Source organism: Marmota flaviventris, chromosome 14 (assembly GCF_047511675.1).
Source record: "Marmota flaviventris isolate mMarFla1 chromosome 14, mMarFla1.hap1, whole genome shotgun sequence".
Lineage (NCBI taxonomy): Eukaryota > Metazoa > Chordata > Mammalia > Rodentia > Sciuridae > Marmota > Marmota flaviventris.
Window position 1 is genome coordinate 31,180,258 of NC_092511.1, and position 15,670 is coordinate 31,195,927.

The following is a 15,670-nucleotide window of genomic DNA, read 5'->3' on the forward strand; positions in this document are numbered from 1 at the left end:
CAGATTTACACATGCTAGCCCAATCTGCTGGCGTCATGTCCAAGTTAGTAATGGACTCGACCATGCTTACCGTGAAGGGAGCTTGGGGACCATAGGTTGTTACAGCCTCCTTTAACTGCTTCACTGTTTTAAAATCTAAAGCACGGTGAATTCGCTGCCCTCCTGCCTGTTCAAGTACAGGGCATGCTAATCTTTGAGGTCCTGTCTCAGGATCCCATTTATCAACTACGGGGCTTGAGGGCCACTCAGCTGTCTCCATCGGTGGGGCTGTTGGTTGAATTACGCCCTCTTGTGATAAAACGGAGTTAGTAACAGCCTCCTGTTGTGGCCTTTTTCCTAACAACCCCTTTTCCTTTAAATTTTCTTCCTCCGTCTGACTGGCTCGAGAGACCTTCTCTTTTGCTTGATCTAAAATGTCTTTCTCCATGGTCTGAACCTCTAACAATTTACTTAACATCTTTTCGGTTTGTTTTTTACTAATTTCTAATCTACTATAAAGATAACGCAACCCAATAAGATAACACAAAACAAAACCGAAACTGAATGAAACAAAAACGGAATAAAAAATTGTTGTATCAATTTTCTCTTCCTCAGGGCTGACAAACTTCAAACCTTTAGCCAACCATTTTTCCCAGTTTGCCTGAGAAATTTCTAGGGATAGGCAGCTTGAAACAAAAACAAAATAAATCACAACAGGAACACATTGTTTTTTGAATTGATCACCCATTCTCTCGCCTTCCCTCAGGGGCAAGCAATTTCACTTACCTCCAAGTTTCAGATGTTCCCCGCACGGGACGCCAAATGCCGCAGTCTGGCTGGGCACAAATCACGAGCCACCACACCACTTGTAGATTCAAACAGCAACTCTTTATTCCCGAACTCACACCAGCCATCTACAATCACATTCTGGGGAAATCCACGTTCTCTGCCCAAATCCACCTCCACTGGGCTTCTGTCTCCCAAAAAATACTGTCTGAATCCCGTGAGAACTCAAGGGGAACTCAGGCAGCAGGATACGCCCTATTCCCAGCAGGAATAATCTTAAACCTTAAACCTGGAACCTAAACTGGGAACGCCCTAAACCCGATTATCTTAAACCGGGAACACCCTAATCCGCCCTGGTCCTTGAGCAAGGTTACCTACATTCAATGTCACTGCAAAATGTCAGCCACATGGTTGTACGCTGGCAAGGAAATTGTCATACCTACTTGGCTAATGGCTCCCAGCACTTACTCCTTGACTTGTAGGTGGTTGAAAATGGCCACTCTGGCCTCAATGTGACAATGTCCTGCAGTTCACGTGTCAAGAGCCACATGACCCTGTTTTTTGTATCTCTATTTCCAATTATCCAGAATGAGAATTCAGATTATTTATTGGTTCTTCATATAAATCCACCTAAATTGAGTTGTTATTAAAACTGAGCCAGGAAGCCTTCTCTTTTAGTAGGGATTGCGGGTGAGGAATAATTCCAAATATAGTCCTCCCTAGGTCTCCACAGGAGTTTGGTTCTGGGACCTCATCACCTCAGATGCCCAAATCTATGGATGCTCTAGTCTTTATGTGATATGACCTACTGTTTGCATATAAGGCATATACATCTTCCTGTATACTGTAAACCATCTCTAGATTAGTTATAATACTTAGTACAATGAAAATGCTGTAAAAATAGTTATTGTATTGTATTATTCAGGGAATAATAATTGTTTTTTAAAATTAATTAATTCTTTATTGATTTAAAAAAATGACAATGGAATGCGTTACAATTCTTTAATAATTGTTACACTGCACTGTTTAAGGAAAAATAATATACATGTTCAGTACAGATGCAACTTTAAAAATATATTTTCAATCTATAGTTGTTTAAATCCATAAATATGGGAGCCCCTAGATACAAAGAGCTGATTGTAATAGAGTAAGAGCTAGGCAGGCATGCCTAAATATATTTACTACAGTCTATTTAATATAAAAATGAGAGCATACCTTTTGTAACTATTTTTTCACTAAATATTTTGTCAACACACTTCCCTGCCTATCAGTATAATTGTAACTTGTCATTTTCAGTGATAGTGTAGTCTCTATTCTATGTACCTGCCTTAGTTTGCTCATACATATACAGATTACTCTTGCTGGATATTCTTTCCCCTAGGTGTTTGCCAATATAGTCAATGTTGTTATGAACAACCACCATAAATCTTTTTGTCCAGTCTAACTATTTTAGGATAATTTTTTAGGATAAATTCTTACAAGCAAAATTGCTAGATTTAAGAAATAAGAACAGTTTAAGGCTTTTTTTACCTCCCAGAAAAGGTGTGCCTGTTCATATCCATCAGCAATATAGTTACAGCCTGCCTTCCCACTTCCTCACCAGCACTAGGGATTATTCTTTTTTATCCTTGCCAGTTTGATAGGCAAAATCTGAGCCTATTTTTCTTTTAACTTGTGTTCTTACTGAGGTAGAACAATCTTTCATATGTTCGTTGGCTTTTGGTATTTCTTGTTTTGCATCATGCTTAGTTTTAAAACTCAACTCTACACAAGGGTAGAATGACTTGAACTGCTGTCATTAGCTGTCTGCTTGACGAACTTCATCTTGTGGCTTCCTTTAGCTGCTTATCCACCCCTCTAAAAAAACCCACTATCCTATCATCTTCTTTAGCATAATATTATTTGAATCACACAACATGTAAAACCAAGGCTTTAGTTTAATACACATCACTGTCCCTTCAACCCTTCATAGGAATGTTCAAGGAAAGGTGATTTGTTATTCCAAACTATGTGACAGAATGTCTGAGACCATAGTACTCAGGGATTAGAATGCAGAGATGGGGATGAAGGGAGACTATGAGGGATTCAATTCATCTATCACAAAGCAGGAGAGTTTTTCTTATCATCCAGATCTCTGAAGAAGGAGAGAGAAACCTATTTCTTTTTAATCTTCACTTCCCATCCAACATTGATGGGCAATCTTGAATATTCTCACATTTACTCCCCCAAACCTCAAAATGATTCAGGAAAGAAGACTCCCGGGGTGTCAGACTGAGGAGAGAGGAGGTGCATTGAGAATCCTAGACATTTTGAGGTGTAGGTATAGGATGGTGGAGCTTGGCTACTTAAAAATGTCCTTCTGTGAAGCCAGGAGCCTCTGTAGTTTGATTCAGCAGAGTTTCCCAAGCTTCCTTCACGATCAGAATCATGTGATGCTCTTACTTAAAGCAGATGTTCCCAGGCCCCATCCCAGACTCACTGATTCAGACTCTTCGGGTGAGGCTCTGGTGTATCTACCATCAGGAAATTTAGGAAATGCTAATTTAAAGGGTCTGAGGGGATGGGGTTGGGGTTGTGGCTCTGCAAAGGGGTGCTTGCCTAGCACGTGTGAGGCCCTGGGCTCGATCCTCAGCACCACATAAAAATAAATAAATAAAATAAAGGTATTGTGTCCAACTACAACTAAAAAATAAATATTAAAAAAAAGTGTCCAAGGGAAGAGCCCTTGTAGGAAATAGCTTATAGGATGTCCACTCAGCCTAAAGGTACCTGCCAACAAAACTCTCAACTTATAGATAGGTAGGGTTCAATTTGAGCTATGTTGTCCCTACATCCTTGGTTGCTGTGAAGGAAATGAAGCTGAACCATTAAATTCACTCCCTCTGCAAATCATAGATGGTGTTTAGAGACAGCTGGTCTATCTCTATAACATTAACATGGAATCTCAAGAGCGTGGGCCAGCTTTACTCTGTCTGGGGATGAAGAAGCACTAAAATGGTCTACAGAGAGTCACAGAATGAAACACAGATTCAAGATACTTGAAGTATCTTGATTTACTTTCAATAACTTGCCCCCAAGACCAAGATGCTCTAATACTTTAAAAAGTCACCTATACATTAGTAAAACCTCTAACCTGAAGATGAATTGAGATTAATGGATCTTCTGTTTCTAAATGCAAATTCTTTGGGAAAGGCTATCAAACATCCATAATTTATATAAGTTACTTTAACTGGATTACTGCAAATGGAATGAATAGAGTGTTATTTTTAGGGGAAAGGGTACAGAATGGGCAACAGAGGTGATACTGGGCAGAGAAGCCAAGGTAAAAAGTCATGATGGGGTTGTTAGAGGCCAACACGGTTGCATAAGGACAGGAGGTGATCATGAAGTGCTTTTTCCTTGTGGTAGGAAGTGTGTAGGTATTTCTGACATAGGCTGATCTGTTCACCATCTGTGACACAGGGTGGATGTCACATAGCATGTAGGATCTGTTAGATGCAGTTTTCAGTTGTAACTAATACCTGGTTAGGGCTCCTGAATCAAAGCTTAAAAGCATGAATGGATTATTTTGAGATAATTCAGCGTGCTTAGTGCTGATTCGCTGTTCATTCACCTGGCTAATTCACTGTACATCTAACAACATTTAGCCCTTGCTCGATACACAAGGATGACCCAAATTCTCCCTCAACAGAGATCTGGCAATGGTTCTCTGGCTCCTGGGGCTGAGGGTATTTCTGTTCTGGGTGTCTTGATCTACTGTTTCCTTTTGCTCATGTTTCAAGGGTTTATGAACTCCTTTGGAAGTTATCCCAGTGCTCTGTTGTGATCACAATTTCTAGACACTTCTAGGAGTTAGTAAGTTCTTAAAAACTTACCTTCTTGTTCCTGAAATTTCTCTTGCTTCTGAACACTCAGTAAGAAGCACCACATTCTTAGTCCTCTGATTCTACATTTTCCTATTTCCCCCACTGTGTGTCTTTAGTATTTTGTGTTAAGTATGCAGGAGGGGAGACTATTGTCCTCTGGGAAGGCATCTGTTTTATTGAAGACGGAAATATCTGACATCCTCTGGTCTCCGGAAGATTCTTGTGTTGCTCTTCTTTAGAGGAAGTGCCACCATAGAGAAGCGGGTGAAACTGCTGAACTTCAAATGTAGGCAGACATTTGAGGGATGCATGCCTACCTTTAACCCCTTATTGTACACCAACAATCCATTTTGTTGTTTTAAGGGTTCCATTCCTTTGCCAAGGAGATAGCTTTCAAATTTCACTCCAAGGTCCCGACCAGGCTGAAAATATAGACTTAGGGTAGGTTATTTGATGCAATTAAAATTTCATCTTGGTGATATATTTAGAAAAAGTATATCTGAGGGTGGATCCTGGAAGTCCAAACCCTGAATCCCTTGTTGAATTCACAGGGGAAACACAAAGGAAAAAGTAGGCATCTGATCTCTTGAGGCAAATGGACCCTGAGGCTGTCTTTGGCCTGATAGTGACTGGGTGTGGCCTCCTGGTGCAGATTCTTCAGCTTGGGTTGAGAAAACTTATATGAACAAAGCTGAGGAAATCTGTACTTTATTGATGTGGAGTAGAACATAATGCAATGATCTGCATATATAATAAACTCCTTTTTAGTATCACTTAAGGAGGTTGTCAAATTCTTTGCAAGTCTGAATTCTCAGTTCTTACTAGATCTCTGTGCTATTTTCTTCATTTATGGCTGGGCATGCAGAAGCATACAGAGATGCAATAACCTGCCTGAGATCACAGAGTAAATGTGATAAATAAACAGAGACTGCTTATCCCTTACTGCACCCCTTGCCCATCAGCCTACCTCACACTCTGTCTTCCAAGAGAACTGCAGTCCACAGTTCCTGGGGCAGGGGTCGGGGGTCAAATTTAAGTGCAAATTGAAAGAAAAGGAAATGGTTGGAGCCTAGCATTCTGTTAACATTTAATCCAAACCTGTGCCATTTGACTAGTAGCACCCACATGATTTACTATATCCATGATTAAACTCACTGTAAAGAAAATATATAGAGTATACTAACACTAATGCACATGGGGAAGAAAACTGCAGACTCAAGGAAAATCTACGTTTGTTTCAACCACACAAGCCACAATGACTGCTATTTGTTTCTCTCTGTCCACTCAAGGATTAAATTAAGACCAAGCAGTCTGGAACAGCTTGAGGATTCCTCCATTGAGTCATGGAAGGTGTCAGGTGGTATCTGACATGCTGTCACTGAGGATAACGATACACAAGTGGTAGTCCTGGGAGAGCGTCTGGCTCTATTTAGGCCCTGCTGCAGAGTGATATATGTAGAGTTTACAGTGATGTTAGAAATGAAGCAGAATGATGTAGAGCTAAGAGCATGTGCTTTGGAGACAAATAGTCTTGGGCTTGAATTCTGCCACTCAGTGATGGTATGACTGGGTGCATCTTGTAGGTAATGATTAAACAGCATAGGATGCAACTCAAGAGGGTTGCAAGTTGAGGCCAGCCTCAGTAACTTAGCAAGACTCTCAGCAACTTAGAGAGGCCCTCTCTCAAAATAAGAAATAAAAGGGCTTGGGTGTAGCTCTATGGTAGAATGCCCCTGGGTTTAATCCCCAGTACCCAAGGGGGCAGGGAGGGAAGCGTAGGAAATTTGGGTAGTCATATTGATAATGATTGAAGCAGCTGTTATTAAATGAATGCTCACCATGCTAAGTGATTTCACCAATCACCACACTGAGTGACCTCATTTAATTTTTGCAACAACTCTAGTAGATGGGCACTATTAATAAGTGTATAATTAATCAATGTCAGTTCCTTTCTTCCTTGGCTGAGAGCAAGTATTTACTGAGTGCTGGTTATAAGCAGCCACTGCTCTGGGTGCTGGTGGTTCATTCTTGCAGAAGTGGTGATCCCCTCTCTCAAGGAGCACTCAGACTCTTGCTGAAAAGGGGAAGAAGATAAAGGAGATTCAGCATAACCTGAGCTACCCAGAGCTTGATAGGAGCAAACGAGGAGGAGAGTGTGAAGTACATGGGGGAGCAGGAAAGGCGGAATCCTCAAGGCTTTTGTGGCCAGAGAAGTTCCTGGACTGCTGGAGATCATGGGCTTCTCAGTTCAAGTCCAGTGCTCTCTACTTCTTGGATGGCCATAGTCACTAAGACTCTAGGGGCCTCCTTCTTCCTAAGGAAGGGACTGCCTTAAAATACCACCACCACGCTTTCCCCGTGAAACTTTTTGAATTCACCAAAAAAATAGAATAGAATAGTAGGCCTCATTGTGTCCAGTCGCCCAGATTCGACAATTATTGACATTTTGCTACCCTTTGGTGTCTTATTTCAAAAGAACACTTTTAATGGGATGACTCTGTAGCAGGTCTTAGGGATGATTCCAAAGGGACTGGGTAGGTCTCATGTTTATTTTCCCTTGTCCATAAACTGAATCCTCTCCTTTTCCTCCCCTGGAAAGGCACCCTCCATTCCCACAAGGCTCCTGTGTTCCAGCGGCCATCACTGCTAGAATAAAATAAGCTGGAGGAACAGTCTTCCTTCTAAACTGAGCCAAGCATCATTGCTGTTCTTGTCTGATTTGCCTTCTGCATATGTGGCTTTTCTCCCTGCATCACTTGGAATGCAGGTTTGGTGAACAATAACTCAATCATCACATGGCTGGTGTACTGTGGGCATCTTTAACAAATGGATTGAACACAATGGGTCTCTGAGTTAAGACGCTGGACCTCATCAGGGAACTGTTGTCACCCACATCTATTACTTGGCAATCACCTGGTGAATGATAGATCTGATTGTGAAAATAGATTTGAACTCTGTCTTTTTTTTTTTTTTCCCCTTCATCTGACCAAGTCCCTAGAAAGGAGTCTATGTCAGATGGCGTGCTCTGAGTGGCAACTTCAAAGGCAGAGATAATTTTTTAAAAAGAATGCTTAGATGATTAACCCATGGAATTTAATTTGTAATGCATTTTTTTGGATTTCAAAAGAATTGATTAAACTTATGAAATAAGATCAGGTTATTTCTACAAGGGAAATCCTTTTTAGTATTCAGTAAAGAGACTGACTGAGGTTTGTCAGAGTGAGGATAGTGCTGCTTTTGTTAAAAAGGAAGTGATTAGGTATAGGAGAAAGCATTTTGGATGACTGGACAGGAGATTTAGTTTTGTTCTGTTTTTTGTTTTTGCATACGAGGGATTGAACCCCGGGGCCTCAGCACATGCTAGGCAAGTGCTCCACCACTGAGCTACACCCCCAGCCCTTTTTATTTTGAGACAAGTTCTTGCTAAATTGCCCAGATTAGGCTCAAATTTGCAATCCTCCTGCCTCAGCCACCAGAGTAGCTGGGAATACAGTGTGTGCCACTGCACCTGGCTAACAGAAATCTGAAACTCAAGTCTCAGGCTCTGCCTTTGATGAACCAGGTGGTATTTAGCAGGCACTTCATACCTCTGCATCTCAGTTTCCTTTCATGTAAAATATGTAAGATCCTCTCAGCTGTTATTTTGTAATTTTTAAGAGGGTTAACTTCAGTGTAATCATCAAACGTAGGGCTCTCTGAAATCAGAGAAAATGGTTTCAGGCAAGGCCTGCTGCTTGTTAGTTGTATGATTTTGCAAAAACTCAATTTTTATGTTCTCCATTCTCATCGTCTGTAAAACTGGTACAGGGGTACTAGCTACAGCTCAGACTTGTTATAAAAGTTAAATGTACTATGGAAAACTCTGAGTAAGTGGGAGCTACTATTATTATGCGTCCTTGTCCCATTTATATACTATTCTACCTAAATAATCAGAGATCCAGGAAGAAAAACAAATTGTCCAACAGTTTTACAGAAAAATATTGGTGTTTAGTTAGGCTTTTTTTCAAGAGTTCTTTGCTGTGAAATAGCACTAGCTTACATGAAGATAGGGTGAATTATGAGTTCTGTGTCAAGTCTCTAATTCATATTGAATTTCATTCATTTAAACAATCAACCAGAATCACTGTGTACTGCTTTCTAGGCTCTTGACATCCTTGTAACCTCTAAGGATAAAAAGACAAATGTGACATATTTATTGCTATTATGGGGCTTATAGCAGAGGTGGCAGAAGTAGACACATGCAACATCATTCTAGTACATTGTTTATCAGGTCTCTCTTTTTGTGCTTTGCAGAAATTCTATCAGATTTGGAAATCAGAAGCCTGTGACTGTTTTTAAATTTGTTCCCCAATTAGCTTTCTCTTTGATAATGTTTGATTCAGATACAGATTGCCCTGGTTGAAATCAGCAATTGGGAGAATTCTTCTCTTCCTAAAAAGATTTTTTTTTTTGTATCATTGTTCAAAATAAGCAAGCAAGCAAACAAAACAAGAATGGAGGGCAGCCTGGATCCACTTAAACAAACAAACAAACAAAAACCCTCAACATAATTAACTTACACTGAGTCCTCACTACATGTCAGGCAGTGTTCTGGGCTCTCTGTGTGTAATAATTCATGAATCCTCCATGTTAAGTAGATTCTGTCATAATCCCTGTTTTATTGGTGAGAAAACTGACAGATTGAGTAATTTGTTAGACAACTAGTTTGTGGCTCAGTTGGAATTTAATCTCTTAAAGCGTGACCCCTGATCTAGGCAGGTAACCAGTAGTTTCTGAATGGAACGAGATTATTTATAATAGTTTTCTATTGTTTATTAAATATTGAACTCAAGAAAATTAAATCACAGCAGGCTGCAAATATAATTCAAACTTTTATTAAATGTCAGAATATTGGATCCTTAGATACATTTTACTTCTGGGCAATTATCCAGGTTTGAAGTCTGTATTTAAGTATTTGCTGCTGTGATCATTACATTGATTTATAGTGGCAAATCAGATTACACAGTGAAGAGAATTAAATTACTGACATACTTTTGGGAGGACCTTTTGATCTTGGTGCTTGAGTTTAGATGTTATCTTATAACCAGCAGGCTGCCTCCATCACCTGTTCCATTTGAACTACCTGTTCAATGGAAAGGGTTGTCTTCTAACTTGGAAGCTTGTGAGTTCCAAAAGGAAAATTTATTCCTTCTCCTTCAGACAGGTGCATGCTCCCTGTAAATAAATGCTTTGGGTTTGTGAGTAAATTTATAGTTACTATCATAACTATTTTCTGTTTAGTTTGGAAAACCTAAAATTGCTAACTACTTCAACATTTTATTTTTCTTCCCAAGAGTTCTCCAAAACATTATTCTTGGGGTGGAAATAAAAGATCTTGTTCAGTCTGTCTTGCTCTACTCTACAACATGTGGTCTTTGTTAAAGTCTGTGTTTTCTCTAAGAAGCATTCACCTCATTTACTTTTCATACCCATTCTTCTTCTTATGGCTGCATCCTCCCTATCCTTAAAATTAGATTTAAAATGGTCCCAACCCCATATCCACCTCAGTTTCAAAATCAGACCTGGCAGGAAGAATACTAGCCCATCTTTGGAATTAATTCACATTGATGTCCAGGGATATGGCTACCAATGATGGGCTCCAGTGATGGACATTCCCTTATTGTAGGCCTTTGTCACCCCAAGCCAACCAGCAACCCCTTGCCTGACACCATGATCATGCCTGTCCTAAGAATTTCTTGCTACTGTGTTCCCTCCCTTTGGGCTGAAGTTTCACGTAGCCACAAACTCTGAGTTATGTCTGATTTCACTACACCCTTGTGCCTTGATACTGAGACCGAGTCCCTCCATGCCCAGACAGAAAGCAAATGTAAGCTGGGAATATTGGACTGAATGCCTGGGCTCCCAATGGGGACAGTCACAGGAGTCCTGAAGACAGGCTAGAGGGGCCAAGATGCTCACAATTCTAGAAAAGAAGTTTAAACATTACCAAATAAGGAAGAAAAAGGAACACCAAGAACCTAGAGGTGAAGTGGTAAGCCATTGTCTAAACTAGGTGGACAGAGTTGCCAGGTTGAAATTGGGGCTGAAATCAAATACAGCACAGAGGGCAGGCAGGGGTGCAGCAGGGTCAGGTGAGGGGGTGAATCCTGCAGGTCTTGCGATCCTGTATGGGCAGTGTGTGGCGCCTGTTAGAACGAATGTTAGAGGATCTTAAAGTTTGCAACTGGCCTGGCTTGCACTCTGGTTCCTTGTGCCTATTGCTGCCAAGGCCCCAGTGAGCCTCCCCTGCCTGCTGGAGCCTGAGCTCTGTTCCATTTTCTGTTTAATAGAATTGATGTTACTCAGTGCTCCCAGGACACATGGCATTGCTCTGTTTGGCTCTGGCACTGCTTTCAACAGAAGGGGAAAAGAAAAGAGGACTGCCAACAAGGCCATTTCCTTCAACTGGTCCCACTGTGCCTCCTGCTTTTTGTGAGTGACAGGTTTGAAAGATTCTGAGTAGGAATTTTAAATTAAAATATTTTATGTTTTCTATAATGGAATGTAGGAAACATAGAAGATCAACTCTAATTAAAGTTGGCAAATGTTTGTCAAATGTCTAATATTTATTAGCATTACTTACATCCCTAACCTTATTATAAAAGTCACAGATGCAAAAATAATATAAAGTGTGGCTCCAGACTTCAAGGGCATACCCAGAAGCCATTATGACTTTCTTCTTTATTCTTTTGTGTTGGAGCTCGAACCCAGGGCCTGGTGCATGCTAGGCATGCACTTTATCACTGAACTACATCCTCAGCTACATCACAATACATATAGAAATGCAACTATATTATATTATGATTCATGGGTGTAGATACACAATGACAAATCACAACAATAAACCACAAGAAGAACATTTTAGTCTCACTTTCCAGCATTAGTCTTTAAAAGAATTCTAGCTTTTTTTTCAGCTTTATTGAAGTATAAATAACAAATTGGAATTTGACATGTTTAAGGTGCACAACTTGATGTTTTGATATATGTATACATTAAGAAATGATCACCACAATTAACAAATCCATCACTTTGAGAGTTTCTATTTCCTTTCTTTTTTAAATTTGTAGTAAGAACACTTAAGATCTAACCTTTTAGGCACACTCATACATTGTTGGTGGGACTGCAAATTGATGCAGCCAATATGGAAAGAAGTATGGAGATTTCTTAGAAAACTTGCAATGAAACCACCACTTGACCCAGCTATCCCACTCCTCAGTTTATATACAAAGGACTTAAAAACAGCATACTACAGAGAGACAGTCACATCAATGTTTATAACGGCACAATAGCAAAATTGTGGAACCAACCTAATTACCTTTCAGTAGATGAATGGATAAAGAAAATGTGATATATATCTATATCTATATATCTATATATCTATATATCTATATATATATATAGATATAGATATAGATATATATGTATATATATATCTATATATATATATACACACACACAATGGAATATTACTCAGCATTAAAAGAGAGAAAATCATGGCATTTGCACGTAAATGGATGGAGTTGGAGAATATTATGCTAAGTGAAGTTAGCCAATTCCAAAAAACCAAGTGCTGAATGTTTTCTCTGATATGAGGATGCCGATCCATAATGGGGATGGGCGACAGCATGGGAGGAATGGATGAACTTTAGATAGGGCAAAGTGGGGGGAAGGTGGGGTGAGGACATGGGGGCAGGAAAGACAGTGGAATGAGAAGAACATCATTACCCTAAGTACATGAAGACAGGAATGGTGTGACTCTGTGTACAACCAGAGGCATGAAAAATTGTGTACTATATGTGTAATATAAGTTGAAATGCATTCTGCTGTCATATATAATAAGTTAGAATAAATTAAAAAAGAAAGCAAAGAGAAAATGTATCATGAGTTTATGTCAATATTGTCCACTTAAATTCAGAACTATAGGATTTTGCATTTATTGTTTAATTTTCTACTTGCATCTCTTTTTAAACTAAATGTCTTAGTTCCTAATAATGTTAACATAATTGAATTATCTATATAAACACACACATATATTCACACACAAATAGATGTTTCAAATGAACACTAGCAATATTATTACCAAATAAAAATACTTAGTAAATAATACTAGTAAATATACTTAGTAAATATTATTATTGAACACTATTTAAACTTTGTTTATAGTTGTATGATTCCCTTAAGGTATAACCTATTAGGAATGTACACTTAACTACAGTGCTTTAAAGTCACACACACACACACACACACACACACACACAAAAGGCCTAACCTTTTAGCAAATTTCAAATATACAATAAAGTATTGTTAAATGTAGCAATCAGGGGATCCCTGTGCTGCTGGAGGGCTGGTCCGGACAAAGAGGACCTCGGCTCCCTGCCTGACTGTACTATAGGGACTGTGATTGTCAGGTGCAGCAGTGACTCCCTGCTGGGCCTCTACTTCCTCTCCCACATCCCCATCACTCTGTTTTTGGACCTGCAGGCCATACTGCTGTGAGAATTCTACTGGGTCAAGTTCAGAAACCTGCTGACTTGGTATGCTAAAGAGTTTAAAGACCCTCTGATGCAGATCACCCCAGTGTGGTTTAAATCCTTGTTTTGTGAGCTTTTGTTTCAGCTGCCTTTCTTTTACTTTGCCTTCTTCGAAGAAATTGCAAGTGGATCCTCATGCCTGCAATCATCTACTCAGTTCACATCCTGACAACATTTCCATTGGGGGATTTCTCCAAAGCCAGTGGTTTCAAAGGACAAGGTCCTAAGACTTTCAATGAACAACTAACCCTTATAGCCATCTACAACCCCTACTTTCTCATTCTCCTCATCTTTCTGTTTTTCATGTTGATGAACCCCTACTACAAGGGAAAAGAAAGAAAAAAACTGAGAAAAACAACCACTGGCCCAGAGAAGAGACGCTTACAGGGCAGTTGCCTTTTTAACCAAATACAAGAAAAATTCCTCTGGAAATAAAAAATGTAGCAATCATTGTGCATATTCGATCTCAAGAACTTACTTGTTTTGCATAATTGTAACCTGTCTCTTTAACCAACAACTTATTTCCTCCCCCTATCTATTACCCCACCCCATGCTGCTTGGCCACCCCTACCATTCTATTCTGCTTCTATGAGTTGTATTTCAGATTCCACAAAGAAGTGAGGTCATGGAGTAGTTGTGTTTCTGTTTGGCTTATTTCACTGAGCATAATGTTCATCCATGTGTAGATATCCAGCCTGACATGACTACAGCCATCTTGGTTGTAACCACCATTTTGCCCATCAGGTGACCTTGGCATGCATCTCAGTCCCTGCAGGACAAACAAGGTCACTAGAATAGTTAGCTGAGTATGGTGAGCCAACCACTGTTATCCAGACTGTTTCTTAACTAATTTTGGTCATGTTAATAGTTTTTGAGAAGGACAGGTACATTCCAGTTGGCCACAGCCCACCTCTGTAGAGCTTAGCATATAAACCCCTTTCTTCTGCTTTGTCTATGTGTATAGGGATCCACCTATCTTGCTGCCACCAAGACACACTGCTGTCCATAAATTCCCATTAAATTGCCATTTATGCAATCCTGGTTCCATCTGCTTCTTTCTTTCATCTGATGGCACCTTAAGTTTTCAGTAGCCCATTCTCATATGCTAGGACTCAGTTTTTCAGAAATGTCATGTTGTTGAGAATAGCAAGGTTTCCTTCTTTTTAAAGGATGAATAATATTTCTCTCTGTGCGTAGACATACACAATTTTTTGTTTATTTGTTTTGTTGTTTTTTGCAATGATGGGGTTTGGACTCAGGGCCTCACACATGCTAGGCAAGTGCTCTACCACTGAACTACACCTTCGACTCTATGCCACATTTTAAAAGAATTCTAACTTTAAACTGTAATTTTCTAATGTCCTTGGAATTTTAAGTAGAAATAAAAGTGTAAGTGCATACACACACACACACACATCCTATCTTGCATTACTTCCAATTCGAATCATCCATAAAGAAGGCCGATGAATAACTACTGATGGGCAGGAGGATCAGCCCATATATTGTTTGGCAAATTGGATCAACCACAGAAAACTAACCTCAGACTAAGTGAACAATTTAACATAATTTATTTTCTCATACTTCAAGGCGCTATTTAATTTTCATACCCCTGTGTTGAGTGTCCTTTCATAAAATATAGTAGTCTGCTTCTCAAAACTTCCCTGCTGGTGAAAGACGTGCATTTATTTTTAAATGCATTCTTAATTTCTGGTCTATAGGAATAAACGATGCCTCTGGGAAAGAAATGCGTTGCATGGATACACTTTGCAAAGGTAAACACACAGAGGCATTCTGCTTTCTGTTAATTAATGATAGCGATGCCAAGTTTTTATAGGAAACCAATTTTGCTTTTGAACATCAGGGAGATCTTGGAGAATAAGAAATGTTTCAATTTAAGAAAATGTAGCATAGCTAAAAGTCCAAACATAACAGGTGAATTACAGTTGGTATAGAAAATTGGATGCATTAGGAATCAGCCTGTAAATACAACTGAACTCCTGAAAATATTTTCTTGAAGCTAAAGACAACTCTGAATGTTGGGATTTGTTCCAGCATTTTCCCAGGAGTTGGAGTTCAGATGCATAGGCTGGGACTGTGGGAGCTAAGAGAGCCTGGAGTTGGAAGCAGACCGCTGGGTAGAACTTCGCCTTGGGCATGCAAGGGCCTGCTTGACTGGTGAGGGATCGATGTTCCCTGTCTCCAGTGGAGACTGAATATGGTCTTCTTGCAGAGTGGAAGTTTGTGCATTCTCTTGTTTTTATTCATTAGGAAGTAATTTATGAATGTTCACTAACTGTGACATGACCTCCTTGGTATATTTAAAGCAACCTAGGCCGGTGTTGTCAAAATTTCATCGTACACACAGATGCCGCTTGTCAGCAGGAATGTGGAGTTTGACAAGGTGAGAGGCAAAGGATATGAAGGCTGAGTCACCCTGTAGAGTTCACCAGTTAACCCCTCCCAGCCTTA

General features: G+C 39.7%; 1 pseudogene; it reads left to right on the top strand.

The window, feature by feature from the left end:
- The window catches only part of LOC114092010 (sigma intracellular receptor 2 pseudogene), a 161,402-nt pseudogene extending 147,766 nt beyond the window's left edge, over nucleotides 1–13,636 (top strand).
- Nucleotides 13,637–15,670: the final 2,034 nt, after the last annotated feature.